Raw genomic sequence first — 11,396 nt, 5'->3', positions numbered from 1 at the left:
TCCACAGAGGCTTCAAGAAGATGTACCATTAAAATTGCATATGAAACGTTCTGACAATGTTAGTGATCATATGAGACTCGGAACAGATGACCTCTGCACACAGGACCATAGCTGTGTCTTTGAAGGCTGTATTTGAAGGCCGATTGTGTCACAGTTGTGCGTCGAAGGCTGTCCCAATTCGAGGGCTCCTTAAAATGCGTCCTCCTTTTCCTGGGCCACGAAGGATCCATCGGGTGCATCCTTCGCGGCCCAACGTATCCCGAGATTCATTGCGCACCAATTAAAACGAGAAAGAATAAACTTTTAAATGTAAAAGTTTTTGGTTTCAACTCAATCGAATAGCGAGCGTTGCACATGTTTAAAAAAAAAAAAATGAAAGGGCCCGTGAAACAAATTATCTTTAAAATAAGAGGTTAAGTTAGGCAACCTTATGTTATGATAGCTAGTTAGCCTACTAGCTACCTGTTGCTAGGCGACAAGAGCGACGTTTGGTGATTGAAGGGTAAGAGCGTGAAACAGCAAATCCTCGTAGACCAGACTGTCTCATTTTAGTTCAACTTTAACAGTCTACGCAGGCGATGAATGGCGCATCCTCCATAGACCACATCCTTCGAAGGCTGCAGCCCCTGAATCGGGACACAGCTCATGTGTGAAAGTCAGTTTTTTTTCACATTGTAGCCGTTTTAACCTCTTTGTTGTCATCTCGTGTCTCATGTGTGGAACTTTGATTGTATCCTGGTAGTCATAAATTTGGTTGCAGGATTGTAACTCCTTTCTCTGCTCAAGGATGCTTTTTGATGACAACTTAAAGAACTCCACTTGCTGATAAACAGTGAGCAGTGATTGAAGCTTTTGAGAAAGCTGGCACGTGGACGTTGAGTTGAGATTACTTTGTCACAAGGTCACGACTGAACTTTGATGCACATAAGAAACAATTTGTGTTGAAGGAATCACCCGAGCAGCGCGGGCCCTGGTTAGCATTCAGAGGGCTCTGGGGAGGTTATTACCTTTCTGCTTGTACACACTACAGCAGCGTTAAGCTAAAGCAGCATTTTAATAGAAAACCACAGGGGAGCTAACGGCGTAGCTTATCTATAAAAGCCTTGCTGCATCCTTTCAGGATCCTCCATTGTAACAGCAGCAAAACAGACTAAATAGGGCTCATTTTCATCATGAGATAAATGTTTTACAGCCTTTAGTTTTATCTATAACCTTTAGTTTTTGAAGAAGGGATGACATACAAGATGTTATAGCTCTTTAAAAACAAAAGCCACATGACAAAAATGTATCTTAAAAAATGTCGCTAATGTAACAGCCACAAAGGAGCAGAGGCTCATCAGAAACCAGACTGCATGGTTGGTGCAGTTTCAGCCCCTTGTGTTAAATATTGTGCCTGAGGAAGTGGATGATAAAACAAAGATGCAATACAGATGATAAAAAACGGGGCCGAACACAGAAAAGCCGATGATAAGCAAACTCCCAGAAGAACATTGTAATTGTGCTGCGTGGAAGACTCCACAGCAGAGATCTTATACAGATAAGCGAGGCCTCCGGGTCGAGCCGCAGCCTGCGAGCACGTCGCTCTCACTGAGGGGACGAGCGCTGCAGAACGGACAGAGCCGACCTATCCAGATAAATGAAAGAGGGAGTTCAGACAGTGGTTGATGCGTTTATTTACGGGAGGTAAAACCCAGGGGAACTCGCCACAACCGTCATCAGAGCAGAAGGAGAAGAAAAGTAATTAGACATTCTCCTGAGAGCGTTTCCATTGATTGGAATTATTCAAGGGTGTCACTGTCGGCAGAGGTCAGAGGGAGGGTGAAGCAGAGACAGGCAAAGGAAGAAGGTTGCAGCTGAAAGTAAAGTAGCTGAAAATGTATCTCTGATAAGAGTGCAGTACATTTTCCAGCAAGATGTAAGTGCAGATGTCCCCTAAAGGGTTGTAGGGTAAAGAAAGAATGTAGAATATACAAGTTTAAACACAGGCCTTGAAGACAATCTGTACACCACATCTCCGACATTCCTCCAACCTAAAGCTGTCATGTTTTATGCTCAGCTACCCGATGACTGATCTCTTCATTGAGACCTAATTGAAGTCAGAGCAGAGCCGCCGACCTCAAGGTGCTGAGCCACAACCAGACTCCCGTGTAAATCCCACTGATTCAAACACCAATAATTCTAAATAAGTTATGTGTGCCCTGCGCAGCTTTAAATGGCCTCATCGCTCATTCTCAGTCCCAGGCTAGACCGTCCTCTCTTACATCACATGGACAGTATAAAACCTAATCAGAGCCGGTCATTTATCCTGCTGAAGGAAGATGACGCTCATTACTGGACTCAAAGTGCTGTGTGTGCAGGTACAACACACTCATATATAATGCCTATCAAAGTGCTCGTTAATATTGCGAAGCTATTTCCTACTTCCCTCACAGGGTTCCTTGTTAATGAACACAGTGGAGCGACACATACTTTGGAGATGGTGACCCAAGGCGGTAAACACACACACACATATTTATCGGCAAAGTTTCGGACCTCTCATGTCTGATTATTAAAACAGATGATTTCACACACCGTTGTAATTATTACCACTTTCATTTTTTCACTTGGCTTTCATGTAAGGTAACAGGGATAAATATGCACGTACTTGCTGTGTGGAAAAGAACACGATGTTGGCTGAACAATGAAAACCATTTCCATTCGCAGCATGCTGCTCCGTCACAAGTATGGCTGAATTGGGCTGTAGCTGCAGATCCAACAGATGGCAGACAATGGCACTGAAAAAAAGGTCTAGTTGGACATTTTGAATTCATGGCTCTGTGCCCTGAAGCCTGACTCCAACATGGCAGCGGATGTGTTCTTTCGACAGAGGCAGATGAACATGAAAATAAGACTTCAGACAAAAGAATGTAAGTGGACTGGTTTCTTGGGGATGACCACTGACTTGCATGCTCGTAACTGGGCTGCACAGTGGTGCAGTGGTTAGCGCTGTCGCCTCACAGCCAGAAGGTTCCTTGTTCGAATCCCAGTGCAGAGGAAGCGGGCCTTTGTGTGTGGAGTTTGCATGTGTGGGTTCCATCCAGGTACTTCAGTTCATTGGTGACTCTTAATTGCCCGTACATGTGAATGTGAGCATGAAAGGTTGTCTGTCTTTCTGTGTCAGCCCTGTGATTGACTGGCAATCAGTCAAGGGTGTACCCGGCCTCTCGCCCAATGACAGCTGGGATTGGCTCCCCCTGCAACCCTTAACAGGATAAGCGGTAAGGATATACTGATCATACTAATAAGCAGTATGGACGAGTCACAGACTTAGGTGGACGATCATGGACTTTGGTGGGAGTGTCACGGGTGTGTGGGGCTCTTCAAGATCTGTACATATCTTAAAGGATAGAAAAACTCTTTATAAATGGAAGGATTGACTTAAATAACCGTCTGTTGAAGGGGACGACCATAAGATGAACGCTAAGGTTGTCATGATGTCACTGATTTAGACACTAAGACTCAACAGGTTTAAGAAAAAGGACCTACAGACTAAAATGATGTTCAGATTTACAGTCAGGCGTGAGAAGGCAGTCCAACAAGGAAAGACATCATGAGGTGCAGGTCATAAACACACAGCAGGTCAAAGCTCTAGTTTTGTTGGCGAACTCAGTGGAGCAGGAGAGTTGAGGTTGACAGCCGGGGAGCATAAGCACAGAGGATGCTTGGGAACTACTAGTTTAACGTGGTGAGATGGCAGAGCAGATGGGTCGACCAACTCTGCAGGGAGGCCTAAATCCCAGCTCTGTGGAAGGGAGTAATGTTGGTTGGACAGTCATGGAAAATTGTATGGAGTAGAGAGACAGTGAGGTGATATGAGTTGGCGGAGAAGATCTCAAGGGGCGGCCGTGAGTTTGAGAAAGGCAGCCGGCAAGATTCAGCTGTGAACTGTAAGAAAAGCAATGTAGGTAGGGGAAACATATGATATCAGTTGAATGTATTGTAACAGTCACTTAAAATACAATATTCCTTTATGTTAACAGAAAAATAGGATGTTAAAATATTGAGAAAATGGAAGGAGAAACACTTTCTGCTATTTAATTCCAAATCTTTAAGTTTGGGACATTAAATGTACCAGACTTATTAGTTATACCCCTTTCCCACCTAAATTTAGTGCACTGACGCAGGTTTTTTAGACCCGGGAAGAGCCGGATTGCCAGTGAAGTATCCTGCTTTTGGTCTCTTTTCTGCTGCGACACCGCCTGACGTCACAAACGCGCCGGAGACAGGGTTAGGAAACTGTGATGATGTTACAGTGGTTAGGTCTTTATTGTATCTATTACTCATTCAGTCTGTGTATCAAACTTGGTGGCGACAAATTGGTAACGATGTTCGAGCGCTGTTTGAAGGAGACGGGCGGAATTTGTGTTCCCATCAATGCCGATCGGAAAAAATTGCAAAAAAGCTGTTTGTTCGCGGGTTTTTTGACCAGTGGGAAAGCGGCTTTAGCCTTAAACCTTACTCTTTTTCTCAACTATTGTTTTACTCACACCCATCAACCATTTTATGATGCTAGTCCAGGTCCATCTTGCAGTTACAGCAGGATTAGAAAGGTAGCCCTGACACACTTGTCCCCTGCCAAGTGCTCCAGCATTTTACTGGGTGATCCTGAGGCAGTCCCAGTCTGTAGTGTGTTCTTGATCGGTCTCAGGGTTTTATTTAGGTTTCTCTTTTCCAGAATACTTTAAGAGGGTTGTGTCATCCTGATCATACCAGTGTCAAAGATTTATATTTTCCTGATGTGATTATGGTCCTAAAGAGCCAGATTGGCTCAGATGATTCACCTTAACATCCTTAACCCAGGTGAGGTGGCAACAGATACTACGTGAAGCAGGAAAGTGGTTATAAAGGAGACAGGAAATGCAGAGACAATCTAGTGAAGGTGACACTTTAGCCATCATAGGTTTCCACTGCCAGATCTTATCAGTGAGATGCAGCAGGTGTCTTACAGGGAGGAAAGACAAACAGACAGCTGAGCACACAGTGCCACACTAAGCAGGACCAACACATTCAGAGGAGCCTTATGTAAGCAACACACGCAGATATATAGACAGGCAGAGACTGTAATGATGCCGCCACTAACTGTCTCCGCAGTCGGCGTCTGTATTAATGCTGCGTGTGTCAGGGAGAAGGTTGGTTATATGACAGTGAAAATAGATTGCCTTTGAGTTTGGGGTTTGAAGATTTTCCGTTCTGAAGAATTAGCTGGAGGAAGTTGGCTCCAGATTTATGGAGCTTGGCAGGAAAATGCTCCGCGCCTCCTTATTTTTCTTCTTGATTTCTTGAGACAGCAAGAAAAATGAGAGCCCCTCCGGACACGAGGGGAAGGAGAGGTCAGATAAATAGGATGCTGAGCACTTGCAATGATTTACACGTTAGTGAGGCTGTTTAAAGTGGGATATAACTTGATTTCAGAGTAAAGGTGCTCACTGCACACACAAATAATACATCCCGAACCTTATGAACTGACTATAGCAAATCATTATTCACTGATAGAATCATTAAGGCTCCCCTCAGGATGCTGAGTGTGTGATTATACGCTCAGTTATTTACACAGGGATGGAGATGTGCAAGAACATTTCACTCCAGGACAAGTTAAAATACTTGTGTACTCAGTTACTATCAGTATAGTTACTGTGGATTTCTTTTTGCCATGTGGGGGAGTGTATGACAGTGTTAGAATTTAATCATGCATAAACATTTCTACACGCAAACAAGACAACATTAAATCACCCCAGTGTGCGAATGGTACCAAGAACCCTTATGTAAACCAGAAATACATTTGGTGTCTTTATGCCGCCTTCGTCTATGTAGCCTTAGAAAAGCCTGGAACCAGATAAGACATCAGACATTTTTGGCTGAAAGATGCTCTGCAGTTACAATTGGAAGAGGGATGGTTTACTACAGTTGAGAAGCCTCACACACCTAACAGATACCAGAAGTTTATACAGGAAAAGTATCAAGTATTAGGGTTGGGTCATGAATTTCTAATTGTTAATGCGACTATTATCTCATCCTAAAACTATATTTTTTTCCCCCTTGTTTTTACCGGTGCCTGGTTGTAATGCAGTACTACCGCCAGTGGGTGGCTGTAGCGCATCTGAAAGCTGTTTGCTAACTGGCATTAAATAACAAAAGATGAAGAAAGCATTAGCACCAGGTGCCGCTAATACAGGCGAAGCACTGTGAGATTCGGAAAGGAAGAAAAATGCAGAGACTTCAAAGAGTTCGGTGTGAAACTCCTTTGGAAAAATAGGGCAGACAATCTTCAAATAATTGTCGAATACTTTCTCGGGAATAACGAAAAGTATTTTTGATTGAAATGCACATCCCTAGTATGTATTGTAATACTTCCAAGAGGTGTAACATTCCCTGCTTCAACTGGAAATGTAACAGGGGCTTATACTGCTTATCCAGAATGATCCAGATGATCCAGAATGCAGCAGCGCGAATGGTCTTCAATCAACCCAAAACGGCACATGTCACTCCACTGCTCATATCCCTCCACTGGCTCCCCCTACCTGAACGCCCTCATCCAGGTCTACACTCCGTCCCGCTCACTACGCTCTGTCAATGACAGGCGCCTGGTACTCCCATCAGGGTCCTAGGTCGCTAACTAGACTCTTCCCCTCAGTAGTCCCCCGGTGGTGGAACAAGCTACCAAACTCCATTCGGTCCGCGGAGTCCCTTTCCACCTTTAAGAAGAAGCTAAAGACCCAGCTCCTTCATGAACACCTCTGCATTTAATGATATTGATGCTATTAATGATGATGACATTGTGGATGTGGTTTATGTTGATTAGGATATTCATGATGATGATGATGATGAATATATTGACCTTGTTGATGCTGCTTATGATCATTGCCTGTCAACACTGTGACATCCTGTTGAGGCTCACAGGGCCGGAGCCTAATCCATCTGTCATTGGGCGAGAGGCGAGGTTACACCTGGACGGGTCACCAGTCAATCACAGACACATAGAGACAGACAATCTTTCATGCTCACATTCACACCTCAAGCAATTTAGAGTCACCAATTAACCTAACGAGTCTTTGGACTGTGGGAGGATGCATGGGCAGAACACAAACTCTGCACAGAGAGGGCCCGCCGAGGATTCAAACGAGTGACCTTCTTTCTGTGAGGCGACAGAGCTAACCCCCTCATCAGCCGCCCTCGAGACAGGGATCAGTGGGCTGAATATATTGAAAGGGAAATGCATCTCACCAAAGCCAAACAAGTTTAAAAAAAGCTTGCTTTATCACGACTCAATCAAAATAAGAGACGTCACTGTCGCATGTCAAAGACAGAATACTAAATTATAAGACTGTTAATCTTTAATCCATAAAACACTGTGCAGTCTACCAGATAATTTATCATTCAAGACCAGAAGAAGCCGCTTCCAAACAGAGTGAAACTTTAAATTGAAAAGCTCAATTGCTCACAGTGGGAGCTGAAAATAAAACAAGAGGGGGGAAGAATGCAAAATGAAAGCTGCTGCAAAATGGAAACTCGCAGAAAATATGAGTTTTGATGAGATGAATCCACGGGTTTTACTGTATGCAGTGCTGTGGATCCAGGCAGCAAAGGATTATGGATCTGAAAAATGAGAGGATCCATACTGAGATGGATTCAGTAAACGCTCCTCTGTCGTGCTCCGGAGCAGAAGAAAGAAAGAGGCCAGGGCTATAACAGTAAAATATAAATCTGCTTAAACGTTACACGGATGCGTTATGGGGCCGAACAGGCAAACACAAAGGGCCATCACAGGAACAAAGAACAACAGAGTCAGGGCGCTTGTGTTATAGTAGCCTGCTGAAATGTGTAAAGCAGGCAGTTAAAGTGGGACGTGGATCAGCAACACCCTGTTTGTCTGCAAGAAGAACAAATAATGATCATAATGAATAAATATGAGCAACAGCAGCAGAAATGTAGACGAGATAGCTGGAAGAAAACTGCATGTGTAAGTAAATAGGCTTATCACTGCCAGGTCATTAAAGCACTGTGGGGACTTTCCCATTAATACGGTATGATGTCTGCACACTGAGGCGGTGGCAAGAGTTTTGATTCACAAAGATTTGCTTTGCTCCGTGTCCCCTAAAGGCTGCAAGAGATGAGCTCATTCAGTTACTCTGAAGAATCAGATGAAGGAAGATCAGCATGCTAATGGTACATTTAATGCGGTAAATATATTCAACTTCCTTTCTAGTCGGAAAAAACTTTACTACTACTATTACATACTCGTGCAGATGAATCATCCCTCCTTCATTCACAACACTTTGGTGATATTAAGGGCCCAACTTTCCCACACAGCTCACAGCCCTGTATGATACCCGCAGTCTGAGCAGGTTAGCTTAGCTTCAAGCTGAGTCGTTGTCGTGAGGCAGAAAAGCCCGGGCTAAGCCCGACTTTAGCTCGGTTACCCACTAATCCCGCTTCGTGAGAAAGACCCTTCGAAACAAAATCTTAATGTCACATCTTCTCCCAGAAGCCTCCATGCCTTCAAAAACGTCTTTTCATCTAAGCTCCTTCATGTAGCCACTCGCAGTGCAAAGTTGAACTCGTGAAAGGAAAATAAGCTCTTTTCATCTTTCACAGCCCTCACTTACACTCATGTGTGCTCTATGTAAATGTTTACAAACTGTGGGTGCAAATTAAAATGTAACAGCTCGTAGTTTATGTACATAAATAAGCCTTACAGGACGCCTGTGGAAGGATTTAAATAGATGGAGAAACTCGGAACAGGATAGATACGGTTAAACACGAAAATAAGAGCAATGAATAAACAACATCTAACAGAGTTGTATTTGTTTACATAATAAAAATAGAGATTTTTTATTTACCTTCCGCACCATGTCAATATTCAAATGAGCATTTTAAGTCAGGCTGCTGCGTGTCAGCTTCCTCATGATCTCCTCCTTAGAAGGTGAAACCACCTCCACAATGGCGTCCTGTGGAACAACCACACTGACCTCAGACTCAACTTTTTCTGCACACAAAGTCTTCTCTGTTTCTTTATCAGCTCACACAGACTCATTCTGTCCTCATTTACATACCAGGAGGCCTGAGACACCTGAGATACACCTGCCCACCTCTAATCTCGCTCAGCACAGGTGTAGTAACATGATGCAGATCAGATAAGCCCTGTGTGGGTATCACATGTGCTCCACATGAGCCAGTCATTGTGACTGAATGGAAGTGAAACATTTGGGATGATAATTATAAGACCCTACTTTTTAAAACCTCAAGTATAAACACATACATGAGCATTTTGTGCTGCTTTGGTTGAAAGGTGAATATTATTGGCGGTAGGTTAAAACAGGTATAGCTACCTGAAGTTGTGTCTGTATTACTCCCGCATGCTGAACAAAGAAACAGAATAATCAATCTAAATAAACCCATTTTTGTGGATAAGCAAACTCTCCTTTTTTTCTACATGCAAGACAAATGGCAACAATAAAAAAAGAAACATTTGGTAATATATGTGCCCAAAGATGTCTGGTGTTAAATTATGAAAACTAAACCCCACGGCCACAAACCAAAACCAAACAAACCTGTCCGCAGAGGGTGAAGCGTACGGACGTCAAAACACCTTTTCCTCAATGCTACAAGCAAGTCTAGCCTACAGCTAACTAACAATACATCAAATGCTAACATTTATCTTTAACTTTTTACAAGGAACTTAACAAATGATTAAAAAGAAGATGTCCAGTCTTTTGTTTTATGACAAAATCCGTTCAAAACTAATGACATTTTACCAACCCCTTATGCTGATTAGCCAGTGGTAGCATGCTAACGTGCTGTGTTGCTAAACTGTGGTGCTAAACTACGGAAAACATGGGCCCAATCCTAATCTCCACCCTAAAGCCGAAGCATGAACCGTCACGGGCTTTAATGACATCAGGCGTGCAGTGCGTGAGTCCGTGAGGGTTTGAGAACTGCATAAAAATGAGGAACGGGACACTCTATCATGCGTGGAAACCAGATACACCATTAAATGATTTGAAAAAAGCCGACCTCCAGCTTGTATGTTTGTGTCTTACATTACAGCATTTACATATTTTAGCAAACAAAAGTCAGAAAGGCAGTGATGCTAATCCTTTGTGAATATTTAACTGAAAATCATAAACATTTTTTTGTTCAAACTTTATTGAATACTACTCCAGTATATGAACATTTGTTTACATTTAGTGAGGGGCTGGACAATCATGTTTGTATACGTCACCAAGTTGGCCATGAACAAGTAGGTGTACACGTACAAGGAATTTGTTTTGGTGATTTTGGTGCAGAACAGTTAACACAGAACTAGAATAAAAATAAGAAATAGAATAAGATAAAAATAGGTAATTAGAATAAAAATATAAAAAGCAATACGTATAATACAAAAATATTGTGTAACCTTGTTGACGAGGCTGTGTTGGGAGGTTTTGGTCCTGATGGAGCGCAGCCTCAAGCCAGAGGGGAGGGTCTCAAAGGGACTGTGTCCGAGATGAGAGGGGTCGGCCTCGATCTTACCTGCACGCCTCAGGGTCAGATTGCAGCCAATCACCCTCTCTGCAGAGCGGGTGATACGCTGCAGCCTGCCCTTGTCCTTGGCAGTGGCAGCTACGTACCAGACGGTGATGGAGCAGGTGAGGATGAACTCAACGATGGCGGTGTAGAAGTGCATCATTGTCTTTTGCACATATGCGGACTCACAGAAAATCTGCAATTTGGTGTAGAAAAGTCTGCATCAGAGCCCTCACACGCTTGGTGATTTGACAGTGGGACAGCACGTGAGTGTGAGTGGGATTGGGCCATAGTAAACATGACCTTGTAAACATTAGCATGTTAGCATTGTCATTGTGGTTATAAAAGCATTTCTGTAAAGAAGTCTCACATAGCTGCTAGCATGAACGTAAACTTTTAATAGTCATCACAACATAGTGCTGTTATTGACCGAACATGGGTCCCATAAACAATCTAACAGTGTCACGTCTGACACTGAGAGATTGGAGCCATTTTGTTTGATTAAACCTGAGGGATCACTATGAGCACACAGTGAGTAGGGGCCTATAAGAGGGAAAGTAGGTGTTAGATGCATATGATTTTTACATTTCACCAAGAGAGAAAGACAGACAGAGAACTAACTTTGATAATTTAAATCTAGACTAAAACTTCAAAGCAAGATGATGTTTTTCCCTTCGTGTCTTACTGCTGGGATTTGCTGCTCTTTCTATTCAAGTTGTGCATCTGTGAGGGCTTGTGCTCAAAGCCCCTCTGCTCTTATCTCCGCCCTGAGCAAAGGATAAGATGGAACAGGACCTGCTGTCTTATGTTGGCCCCTTTTTAAGGCACTTTGGCTCCTTGCCTACGCACAGCGC

The sequence above is a fragment of the Semicossyphus pulcher genome, unplaced genomic scaffold (genome assembly GCF_022749685.1).
Source record: "Semicossyphus pulcher isolate SPU_LCO1_2020_fin unplaced genomic scaffold, fSemPul1.0.p SCAF_1, whole genome shotgun sequence".
NCBI lineage: Eukaryota > Metazoa > Chordata > Actinopteri > Labriformes > Labridae > Semicossyphus > Semicossyphus pulcher.
The sequence above is the reverse complement of the archived record's forward strand: the minus strand, read 5'-3'. Positions refer to the sequence as shown.